Source organism: Erithacus rubecula, assembly GCF_903797595.1.
Source record: "Erithacus rubecula genome assembly, chromosome: 3".
Classification (NCBI taxonomy): Eukaryota; Metazoa; Chordata; class Aves; order Passeriformes; family Muscicapidae; genus Erithacus; species Erithacus rubecula.
In genome coordinates this window covers 50,154,732-50,167,424 of record NC_136689.1, presented here as the reverse complement: position 1 = coordinate 50,167,424, position 12,693 = coordinate 50,154,732, and positions in this window count along the sequence as shown.

Here is a 12,693-nt window from a genome sequence, read left to right as displayed (position 1 = left end):
TGGTATTAATTGAAGTGGGCATAGGAAAGTGAACAAAAGGTAGACAGGAGAGACTTTCAGTTGAACCTTCTGTGGGGAAGGGACTGTCTTCCTTTATAACATGTTGGTATATCACTTGCCATTGAGGTGATCAATCTGATGCTCTGCAGGTGCTGTTAAGTATGCAATGTACATCCCCCACTGCCAGTTCATAGGTGATGAAGTCTTGCTTCAATGCCCTTCCACAGCTGTGGCAGTTCAGATTGAGATGTTCTTTTTCTTCAGTGTTGACAGAGTTCAAACAGAAAAAGACAAGAAAAACACACCCAGAGAGGGAACAAGGAAAATGGACAAAGATCTTAAATGGCACATTTAGCAGAAGATGTTGTTTATTGTGGCTATTTGGCTGTGGGGTGAAGACAATGTAAGACTAATCTTACTGTAGGTTTTTGTTAAATTATTAGCTTAGATGCTATGTTTTTGATGGCACAGTAATATGAGTGAAGGTAATTTTCAGATGGAAATGAGTATGTCAACCAGTGCAATGGTATCTGAGTGAAGCCACTCATTCCAAATTATGTGTGCTTATTCCTACTCATCTGAACTGCTATTAATGCTAGCCCATAATCTCCCTGTCAAAAAAAGTATAGCAAAAAAACATGAGAAAAAGAAAAAAAAAAAGGAAAAGGAGAGAAGAGAAGAGAAGAGAAGAGAAGAGAGAGAGAGAGAAGAAAGAGAAAGAAGAGAGAGAAGAGAAAGAATAGAAGAGAAGAGAAGAAAGAGAAGAGAGAGAAAGAAGAGAAGAGAAAGAAGAGAAAGAAGAGACGAGAAGAGAAGAGAAGAGAGAAGAAAGAGAAGAGAAGAGAAGAAGAGAAGAGAAGAGAAGAGAAGAGAAGAGAGGAGAGAAAGAGAAGAGAAAGAGAGAAAGAAGAGAAGAGAAAGAAGAGAAGAGAAGAGAAAGAAGAGAAGAGAAGAGAAGAAAGAGAAGAGAAGAAGAAGAGAAGAGGTTTCAGGAAAGAGAAGGAAGGGAGGGGAGGAGAGGGGGAAGGAAGGAAGGAAGGAAGGAAGGAAGGAAGGAAGGAAGGAAGGAAGGAAGGAAGGAAGGAAGGAAGGAAGGAAGGAAGGAAGGAAGGAAGGAAGGAAGGAAGGAAGGAAGGAAGGAAGGAAGGAGGAAGGAAGGAAGGAAGGAGGAAGGAAGGAAGGAAAGGAGGAAGGAAGGAAGGAAGGAAGGAAGGAAGGAAGGAAGGAAGGAAGGAAGGGGAAGGAAGGAAGAAGGGGAGGAAGGAAGAAGAAGGAAGGAAGAGGAGGAAAGGAAGGAAGGAAGGAAGGAAGGAAGGAAGGAAGGAAGGAAGGAAGGAGGAAGGAAGGAGGAAGGAGGAAGGAAGGAAGAGGAAGGAAGGAAGGAAGGAGGAAGGAAGGAAGAAGGAAGGCAAAGGAAGAGGAAGGAAGGAAGGAAGGAAGGAAGGAAGGAAGGAAGGAAGAAGGAAGGAAGGAAGGAAGGAAGGAAGGAAGGAAGGAAGGAAGGAAGGAAGGAAGGAAGGAAGGAAGGAAGGAAGGAAGGAAGAGGAAGGAAGGAAGGAAGGAAGGAAGAAGAAGGAAGGAGGAAGAAGGAAGGAAGGAAGGAAGAAGGAAGGAAGGAAGGAAAAGGAAGGAAAAGGAAGGAAGGAAGGAAGGAAAAGAAAATAAAAAGAAAGAAGAAAGAAAGAAAGAAAAGAAAGAAAGAAAGAAAGAAAGAAAAGAAAGAAAGAAAGAAAGAAAAGACAGACAGAAAGTAAAGAAAGAAAGAAAGACAAAAGATAAAGAAAGAAAGAAAGAAAGAAGAAAATAGAAATAAAGAAAGAAAAGAAAAGAAAAACATTGACATGGCATGATGACAAATAGGCCTATCTGAAAAGAGTAAAGTGTACCTGTTAATTAGGGAGGCATAGGTGAAATACAGAGAGGGAGAAGAGTAGGCCCAAAAGATTTCAAAGTATGCTTAAGCGCATTTTCTTCCTTCTGCACATTTAGTGTCTGAATGATTTCTAAGCTTGGGGAGAGATTAGTCAGAGAAATGCCATCTGAAATTCCAGAGGGAAACCATATTAGGTTTCTGGCTTGTGCAAATTTGCTGCTCTTGCTGTAAGGTACTGTCCATCTTCCCTAGGAGGTATGTATTTGCTGTTCACCTAAGGATGCAGAAAAGTTATTCTTTCACTGAGAGTTCAATGGTTTATTTTCTTCTGATCAAATTGAACAAATGTGATTGACAGAGCCACTGGGAGCATGCACACCTGTATAGAACCTATTTGTTCTGCTCTTCCTTCCTTCTCTCACATCACTCATTCTTTTTGATCAACAGCATAAAATGTTAAGAAAGATTTTTTTCCATATTTTTTTCAGTTAAAAAAAATCAAAATTATTTCCGTAGCAGTGAAAAATATGTGGTCCTATTTACAACTGAGGCTTGTTTTTCTCTACACAATGGCAAAAATCAACCTTTAATTCAATTTTCTGCTCATGCTTTTATAAAATCTGCTGCCAGCAAACAGTCCAAGGAGTCTTAGATGAGTTTCTTTTAAGACATGTTACTACAGAGATCAGGAAAAGAGGATCAAAGATATTTTCACTTTTTCTTGGCTATCAGTGTCCTACATCAGATTTTATCCTACTTTTGCCCCATATAATAATACCCCAAATACAAGCCTGTTTTGAAGGTTTTTGTTCTATCTACACTCATCTCTATTTTCTTATTTTCTGGCTGAATGAATCACAGAGAAATTAGATTATTTTATTTACAAATCAAAGGTACATTTCTAATGTAAATTTAATCTGGTTTTTAGACTTAAGGTTTAGGAGTGTCAAAGCAGAAGCCATGGTGAAGAACAAGCTAACTAGAAAAATCAAAATTACCACAAATGCACCAAGCATGGAAATAATTGTAAGCATAGTCATTGTTAATGACCTGAACAGTTCCTTCTTGAGCTCATGCTTCCTAGCAAACAACTTGACACCTTAAAAATATCTACAGATTTCAGTGTTATTATTTTTTAACCTTTTTCTACTCATCACCTGAAGAGCAACAGAACCCAAGAGGTATCACAAAAAGAGCTTTTAATCCAAGACCTTAAAATCCAAGCCCACAAGTACAGGGTGATAAGAGATCCTTTCAGGTCAACTCCTAGTCATATAATATAGCTTTCTGTGGTGTTTAGAGCAGCTCAGACTTTCAGGGGCCTTGGTTAGGTTGCATAAGGGAAGGATTTATGTCCATGTCATCCATTTAAAAACCTCTCGGGGCAACAAAAGATGTCAGATTAAGAGAGATGTTTCAATATGGTGTTTATATGCAAAGTGGTGAAAAGGACATAGTACAATGAATATATACATAATGAAATCTTCTTAAACAACAAACATGCAAACTTGAAAAAAGTATACTTCATGGCAGGAAGAAAGTAGGAGACGAGGAAAAATATAAGGAAGACTGATGCCCTTAGACACTCAATACAGAAAAGATATTGTCCTCATATACATTCTTATTTATCTTCACCCTCCTGCAGTTGGTGTATTACCTCCTTACACACAGCAGTTTCTTTTTGTCATGGAGGCAATTCATTCCTATCCTGTCAGGCTCACTTTTTCTTTCCTAGTATCCCAAGACACTAGTTACTGTCAAAGCAGTGACAAAAAGAACCCAAGAGGTTTTTTTGCTGGCACCTCCTGAAGTGTAGAATCATCACATCAGATATATATTTGGGGTTAGGAAGACAAGCTTCTGTTATATGACCTCATCCAGCTAGAGCTTTCTCTAGATCCTTGCCAAAAAAATTATCCCCAGCCTGCCAGGAGAAACACCATTTGTTCTCTCAAGCCCAGCTAAGTTGTTTTCGATTATCTCCTTATTAAAGAAAATGATTGTACTTCATAAAGCAGTCCTAGATGTTGCAGAATTACTGCTTGAAACACAGAAATTGGAACAAATCATTTTTTATTTCAGTATTGGTATCCTATGCCTTGAGAATAATTGTAATTATTCCCTGTTGCCTTCTGTTAGTTAGACATTTTCAAAGATCTTAACTAAAATCACAGTGGAATTAAAAACACTTCTGCAGAAAAAAAAACCCACAAGACACAGCTAAAGAAGACCCTTAGCTGGCCTATACTAACCTCTCTTACAGCAAGTTTTGGAACCATTTGGTTCTGGAACCATGCAGAACAGTAGTAGAATTTCTGGCTGAATAATCTTACATTATTACCTTGGTCCACTTGTCTCTTTCCTTTTTAAAACACATATACACCTTTTTTTATTAAGGCACACCATTCAAGGTTGCAATCCTGACAAAAATTGTATGGGTGAACAGTTCCAGTGGAGACAATAAGTCCTGATTTCCAAGATTTGTGTGGAGGAGGTATCCCCTCAATTAAACAAACAAATAAAACCCCAAACCACCACACTTTGTTTCCATCTGCCCTTTCTCAACTGTCCACTTATCCACAGTGTTTTTTCCTCGCATCAACACTGACTCTCCATCCCTGGGGAAAGTAGCATTGGATACAAGAGGTATTCCCCCCCTCCCGCACACACACACTTCTAATAAAAGTGAATTTAGGTCTAGTGAGCTCAAGATTATGTCAGGTTGTATTTGTTGTTGTTTTTTTTTTTTTTTTTTTAAACAAGATAAGTGAAAAAGGTAAATTCAACACATTACTCTCATGAGTGGATATTCATAAGTGAATATCTGCAGTGAAATTTTCTTTTGAAAACAGAACACCAGGGATAAACTCAAATCACCATAACTGAAACCAGGATGATTTTTATTTTCTGTTAACCCAAGCCACACACATACACTTTGTAATTTGCAAATACAATCCACTGCAGATGTAGAATAAATCAATCTGAAAATACATATACACATAAACAATACTGGTTTAATATTACCAGTGAGAAATCTCGACAACTCAGAGGATTTAAAAACTCTGAGTCAAGGCAAATTCCAGCAGTTTCAATACTTGAAATTCACTCAGTTTCATTCTAAAACTTCCTTCTAATAGCATTTGGTATTGTGTGCCTCTATCTCTCACTTCATGTATATGTTTATATATGCAGAGAAATATATACAAACAGACATTATTTTTAATACTTGAATTATAAAACAAGCATTATTTGTGTAAGACAGCTACCCAGAATTAAAAGATAAATACTTCACATCCATTAATTACCTCACTAAAGTTAGTTAACAGTATTTTGAGGCATAAATGTACATAGGCTTATTTAGTTTGCTATATTCTGCCCAGAACAGCTGCAAACATGTGCCTTTTTATGGGAGTTCAGGATTCCATTTGGTTCAAACACCTGGCATTTGCTTTTCACAGTTGGTATTGTTCAAGCCATACTTCCTCACACATCCCCTATTTCAAGTTGCCAAGAGGGTGGTGGAAGAAAGAGAAACCCTGGAACCATGTATTTTCTAAAGCAATACAAAAGATAGACCTTGGGTATTCCATCACACAGTGGGGTTTTGTCACATTTTACCTATTAACCAGCTTTCCTCCTTCAAATCTGCTTTATTATGATCTAGTCAGGATTGAAAACTGAACAATAAATAGCCTGCATGCACTTGTTTTATTGTGCCAGTATTAATAGATGTTTTCATAATTGATTTTAAAAAGTAAAAATGTTTTCCAGCAAGCTGTTTGTACACAAAGGGAAATAATTCTGCACTTTGTAAAGAGGACTGCTTTAAGGAGTGAGAATTCCTCTATTCTCTGTCCATATTAAATCTGCAGAAAAGGCAGTAAGCTTTATTTGAATCTGTGTGCCAGCTAGAGAGTGGCACAAGAAGAACAATGCAGCTACCAAATGCAGTTCAGCAGTCCATGGCACAGCTGCTTGTAGGGTAGAGGCCAGAGAACTCACTGCAAATGCACTACAAGCTGTGTGACTAGACTGAAGCAGAACACTAAACTTCCACAGTTTGTTCAATGCAGAGCAATTTCTCAAGCCCTAGAGAGGCTTTAATAGCATCCCCTTCTTGTAAACTCTCTGTGACGTGTGTATCTGCTTCTGAGACAAGGCAATGCAAAGATTTCAGGCTGAGTTTCTTTGCAGACATCACATCTACTGACTGGTCTGCTGACTATACTATGCTTGATTCTCCTCTCTTTTCACCTTCACTAGCCCTCAACTGCAGCATGAGTTAGTTGTACTTCTGGGATTACAAACTGCACTCCAGATGTTGTACTCCTTTGTTATCCATTTGCATCCATTTGTTATCCATCATATTTTCCACACAGTAAATAATTTAGATGGAATTATTGAATGAATTTTCAAAACACTATTCTGAATATCACTCAGTGGCATTACTCACACAAAGTCTTATAGAGTTAAACATTTCCATTCTCAAGATTAAATTTGCTTTGTGAGCTGTGCATTGCAAAACTGAGCCACTTTTAAGAAAGTCAGGTTGATGACAAGTCTCAATTTGACTTGAATCTGAAGCCAGTTCTAAGAAAAGAAATTCAAAGGACACTGCCACAATCTGCAAGGTCACATTTTTCTGTCAGTACCCTACTAGAACAGTCTTAAGAATTTTAAGAAACGTTGAATTATTAAAAAAAATTCTTGAAGATAACTGCAAATAGATTAGACAATTAGGCATTTAACATCAAACACAAATTTTTGCTTATTGTAGCTGTCTCATCCATTATCTCTTCCAGACAGGAAAGGAGCAATAAATAGCCTCCTTGACAATGTATCCCTGATGCCTTCAATCTTTCTTATTATATTGGGTTTGTATTTTTGGTAGCAGGGAGATTACAGGAGTTTTTTGTGAGAAACTACCAAAAGCTTCCCCTTACACGCTGTAGACCCAGTGCCAGATGGTTCCAAGAGGGACCTGCCACTGACCATCAGCAACAGTGGCAGCACTTCTGCCTAAAATATTTAAGAGGAGGAAAAACTTACTACGCGAGAGCACTTGCAGCTGGAGAAGAGAGGAGTGAGAATGGGCAAGAGAGACAGCCTTGTGGGCAGCAAGGTCAGCAAGATAGAGGGGCAGAAGGTGCTCCATGGGCCCAAGCACAGATTATCCTGCAGCCTGTGGTGAAGATCACGGAGAGCCAGGCAGCTCATGGAGGTCTACAAGAGAGATGCACCTGCAGCCCATGGAGGACCCCCTGGAGCAGATAAACAAAGGAGGCTGTCACCCCACTTCTCTAGCCTATGCTAGAGCAGGCTTGCTGGCAGATCATATGGACCCATGGGGGACCTATGCTAAAGAAGTCCTAAGGAACTGCACAACGTGGAAGGGACCCACGCTGGAGAAATTTGTGAGAACTGTAACCCTGTGGGAAGGACTCACATTGGACAAATTTGTGGAGAAATGTCTTCTGTGAAAAGGAGCCCACACTGGAGCAAGGGAAGACTGTGAAGAGAGGGGAGCAACACAGACAATAACCTCCAGTTCTTGTCCCCTTGAGCTGCTTGGGAGAGTGAGTAGATAGAGAAAATGGGAGCAAAGATGAAAACAGGATGGAGGGAGAGATGGGGGGAAAGTATTTTGTGATTTGTTTTTATTTTCTCATTACACTACTCTGATTTGACTGGCAATAAATTAATCTCATCAAGTCTGTTTTGCCCATGGCAACAAGTGCTTAGTGCTTTATCCCTGTCCTTATCTTGAGCCAAGATATTTTTGCCTTATTTTCTCTCCCCTGGTCAGCTGAAAAGGGGGAGTGATAGAGGGGTTTAGTGGGCACCTCATACCCAGCCAGTATCAGACACACCACACTCAAAACATCCTCTTTTCTATAGCCTATTTGCTAAAATTAAGGTTTGTTTGTTTAGGCTTCCCAGATTGATATTAACAGTTCTCCAAAAATAATTTGATTGAAATGACTATTCTGGACTCCTGCATTCACCCAGTTAGTGCAGAAGCCACATCTGCACATGACTTGGAGAGTATGAGAAGTACTTCCCACAAGAGCTAAAAACAGAAGAAAGAAAATGTGCTTTTACTTTCCTGCTATTCAAACTATCCTGCTGTACAACACCTGAAACCATCTGTGTTTCCCTGCCCTAGTCTTTCTGTGCACAAAAAAGAAAATTTAGAATCATTAGTAAGAAGAGAGGTGCTGACTCAGGACTTCAAGGCCTGCCAATAACCACTTAAATTAAACATCTTCAGTAATCAGGTGGAAATGCTTCAAACTATTTTTACTCTTGTTTCATCGAAATTGAAACTTTACCATTTGTTACTCCATCTTATTAGTCAACATATTCTTGTGTGCGTTTTTTGAAGTTTCACTTCCACAAAGTTGCTTTCAACAAAGTGTCATTGGGTTCAGAACATGACTTACTGTACAATCCAATCTTCAGCTTGGGTTAAGGCTTTGGAGCAGCTCTTTTGCTAACTGTGACAGGAACAGGCATCTTACCTCTATCATGTTGCTTCCCATGGCAAAGAATTGAAACTTGATATTGTGAGAAAATTAAAAACAATAGATTGCAATTTTATCACTGTAATTTTCTATCTTTATCTACATTAATATCATTATAATAAATTAGATGAATATTATGAAAATTAGATCAACACTTTTTATTTGAAAAATCTATAGATGTATAAGAAACTGGTTTAATGTGCCAAATCCTATCGTGGGTCATGAACTCTGAAAGGTGTGTGTAACACCTGGCAAGAGTCCTGCAGGCTACTTGGCTCTGCTTCCAGAAGAATATTCAAATCCTCACACTGGGGAATTTTTCTATAAGGAAACACATTTCCCACTGGTAGTCAGTACTGTCAGATGCCAAAAAGTTTGCTAGAGAACATAGGTTTTCTGCTCACCCCGCAAGAAACAGAACTCAGGAGCATGATGCTTTTAGGTAGGGAGACAACAACAGAGCTGGCCTGAAAAGAAGACATCTGCAACTGCCAGCAGGGCATAGTGGTCTCAGTTAACTGATTAAAAAGAAAAATAGCACTGGATGGAAGCCCCCCACGCTCTTTCTTCATTGCAATGCAACACATTTTGCAGGTGCATCTTAACAGTTTAGTAACAACAAATTTTGAGTAACTCCATTAGAGTTTAGGGCCTGTAATGTTTTGGGCTCACCAGACACCTGTTTGTCAGCCATGCAGTCTGTTCCCTGCACCACAGAGGTCTAGGTATCGGGCAGCTGTAGTCAGCAAGCACATAAAGACCTGGCACCCTAGAGGATACAGCTTCTACATGTTGCTTTCCTTAAGGAAATTGATGGCCAAGCAGTGGGATTACTGTTGGTGCCACAGGGTCATGGCTCTGATGCAAATTCAAGTATGTGTGCAGGCATTCTAGGTTGAAATCAGTATAACTAAGGCTCAGACACATCTATAAATGTGTCATTTCTAGGACAGCCCACTATTATATTCACTTGGAAACAGCCAATTCATAGAATTAACTCCATTTGTAGAATAAATTTGGACAGACACAACTGAATAAAGGTATCAATAGAAAACTTTGGAAGACCTTTATCCTGCTGAGTTGTTTTCTTCCATGAATGTTTATCAGATGCCACAGTCTGCCTTTTAGGAGTTTATAGTTTATTTCCAGGAAAGCAATATACTTGTTTTCATTGTCAATCATTGAAGTAGTTTGGGTTTAGCATGTCTTTTTAGTGCTGATCTGGCATTTTTTTAAAAAAATTGTTATTTATATTAAAGCATAGTGTAGTTCCCTAGTAGTGAGGCTGCTGGAAGAGGACCAGTGGAGCTATTCATGTTAAACAAAGTAGCCATCTAGCTAACTTTGATGGAAGGGGGATTTCATATGATTTATGCCTGAGCAGATTCAACACTCTTTCTTACTGTAACTGCAGGAAAAATTCATTATTTGAATATTATTTAATGAACAAAAAATCTTGTCCAGCTAACTGTGAAAGTGTAGAAGAGCATGTGGAATAAAAACTGGAGTAAATCCTCCAAAGAACAGTTTCATAAAGGTTTCATGAAGTCACTCTTTATCCAACCATTTTGATCAAATTGTCTCTCACTAATTTTTCTTGTGTTCCCTCAGTTGCGCTGCAGCTAGCATGAAATTGATTAAAACTGCATTTTAAAGAGACTTTCAAGCAAAGTATAAATTTTCAAAAATTGTGCTGCATATACTCAGCAGGCACCAAGGAGGGGGGGTGGGAAGAAGTCAACAATTTGTAGAAACAAAAGGCACATAAGAAAATCATCATGCTGAAATATTCCAAACTAACGGCAGGCTAGAGTAAAACATCCATACTGCCGGAGCTAATTTATTTCTTTTAGCATTACCTTTATAATCCTTCACCAAGAAGGAATTTTTTTCTCCTTTTTTTTTAAGCATGAAAAATATGAATTATAATCAGTTGGGTTAGATTAGTTTTTCTTTTTTTTAGAGATAGATTTTCTCTCCCTGAATCTTCAACTGTGACTTCAATGAGTTTCTTTTGAGAAAGTGAGATATTACAAGAGAAAGAGAGAGATTACAAAAAAGTGCTTGCCATCTTCCATTATTTAGCCATAAAAAAAAAGAAAAAGAAAAAGGCAAAATATAAACCCTTGGAGAAACCTGTTCCCTAAGGTGATGGAAGAAGTGACAAGGTTTGTAAAACCTAATGTATGCTTAATAGGTAATGTCATGCACTAAGGGAGAGAAGAAGCAATTTGGGGGAAGAAAGAATCAACCCTAATAGTCTCAAGGGGAATCAGACAAGACAGATAATCAGGCTTAAAATGTCCACAGATTAATTTAAGGGTGAAAATATTTGTGAAGAATGCTCTTAGGTAGAATCTTGTGAAAGACAGGTCATTAGGAAAAATGACCTCAAGTGAACTGGCTAGATTTTAGGACAATTTCTCCACAGCATAAAGAGTGCTCCATCTGATGTTCAGAAAAGGTAGTAAACATAGGAGGAGACTGGCTTTATCAAACAGGGACTGAGCTCCAGCACAAACTAACCAAATACAAGAGTTGGAATTAAGGCAGGAAACAAAGAAATACAGATGAATCTCCTGGCTATGCTGGGGTATTATTGGAAAAGCCAAAGCTCAGCTGCAATTGAAATCAGTGAGGAACAAGGGCAACAAGAAGCCCTTCTACCTCTGTACTAATGGCAGAATAAACAAAGAAGACAGGGACTTTTTGTTCAATGGGCAAGTGATTTTATGACAGCAGATATATTTAAAGTGAAGTACTCAACCTCTCTTTGTATCAGTCCACAACTGAATCTCCCAGGACTCTGCCCAGAGAGAGGTTTGAGAAAGGGAGATACAATAGTGAAAATTGATCAAATCTAGGATCTGTTTCAGAAGTTCTTGATCTGTATCTGCTTTCCAGTACCAGAGAGAAAAACTGAGGCAAGGGCTGACTGCAAAGACAGTCTGGTCTGGAAGCTCATATGCCTTGTGAACAGAAGCTGAGGAAATGAGGCTTTTGTGGGGAACTTGATAGCAGCCTCCTCCTGCCTGCAGGAGCATTGAGATGGGAGACCCAAGATCTTTACAGAGCTGTAATGTTGGACCACCAGGATACAATGATCCTGAATTGAAACAGGGGAGATTTTATCTACACAAAAACAAACAAACAAACAAAACCAACCAACCAAACAAAAAAACAACCAAACAACAACAACAACAACAAAACAACAAAAAAAAACCAACCCAAAAAAACAAACAACAAAAAAACAGCCACTGAAAAGTTGCTGAAGGTTGACCCATGCTGCACAGTCTTCCCTGGAGGTCTTCAAGACCGTGCTGTATCAAAGGCCTAACAAAGAGAGCCTGAAATCAACCCTGATCATGGTTCAGAGTGGGAAGCTGGATAGCATGACCTCTCAGGGCCCCTGCCAAGCTGAATTCTGTTATTTTTAAGACATGGTCCTTAACACAGATGAAATTTAAAGCAATGTCCACCCTATCACTGAACTTACAACTTGTGTGAACTAACAACTAAGCTAATGCAAGTTATAGATAATTGATTTTATATGGATATTTAGACCCATAAATACATGACTTGATATTCAGAAGTAAGTTGCTTTTGAAGTTCTGGGTATTGCCTAATAAAAGTAACCAGAATTATGCATTTTACAGTCAGTATAGTACATTTATATAATATTTTATTATAGTTATATGAAATACTTTATTTTTCTTTCTATATTCACATAAAACTTAAATCAAAGGTTTACTGTGAAATAAGTAACTGATCAGCCTAATGGTGGTGCAAAACTGGTAAAGACTAAAACACTGAACAAATGGAACTTATTTTTGCCTCTCTTTTAAGATTTCATCAAGCATACTAGCACTTAAGTTTCACAAGATGCCCAAGGCTTCAGGAGCTCAGAATCTCATTTTAAGCCCTTGGGTTTGAAGACATTGATCCAGATTTGATTACATACCCAGGCAGATCACAGTGTCTCTTTTCCAACCACATAATGAAAATAATTGTGTGAATAAGTATTTTAAAAATGATATTCTGGAGATTCAGACCAATGAGAGTACATTCTCATTTTTAAGAAATAAAGAGAAAAATGAACTCATTGACAACTGAAAAACAAGAATGTTTAAACAAACACTGTAAAAAGCCAAATATCAACATATCAACACACGTATTGAGTTTACTGAGGTTTGAACTTCTTAAAGTCTCACTGAAATTATAATTTTCTAATCATGATTAACCATGTTATATATACTGTAATATATAATATAACATGTTAATGTTATATAACATTAT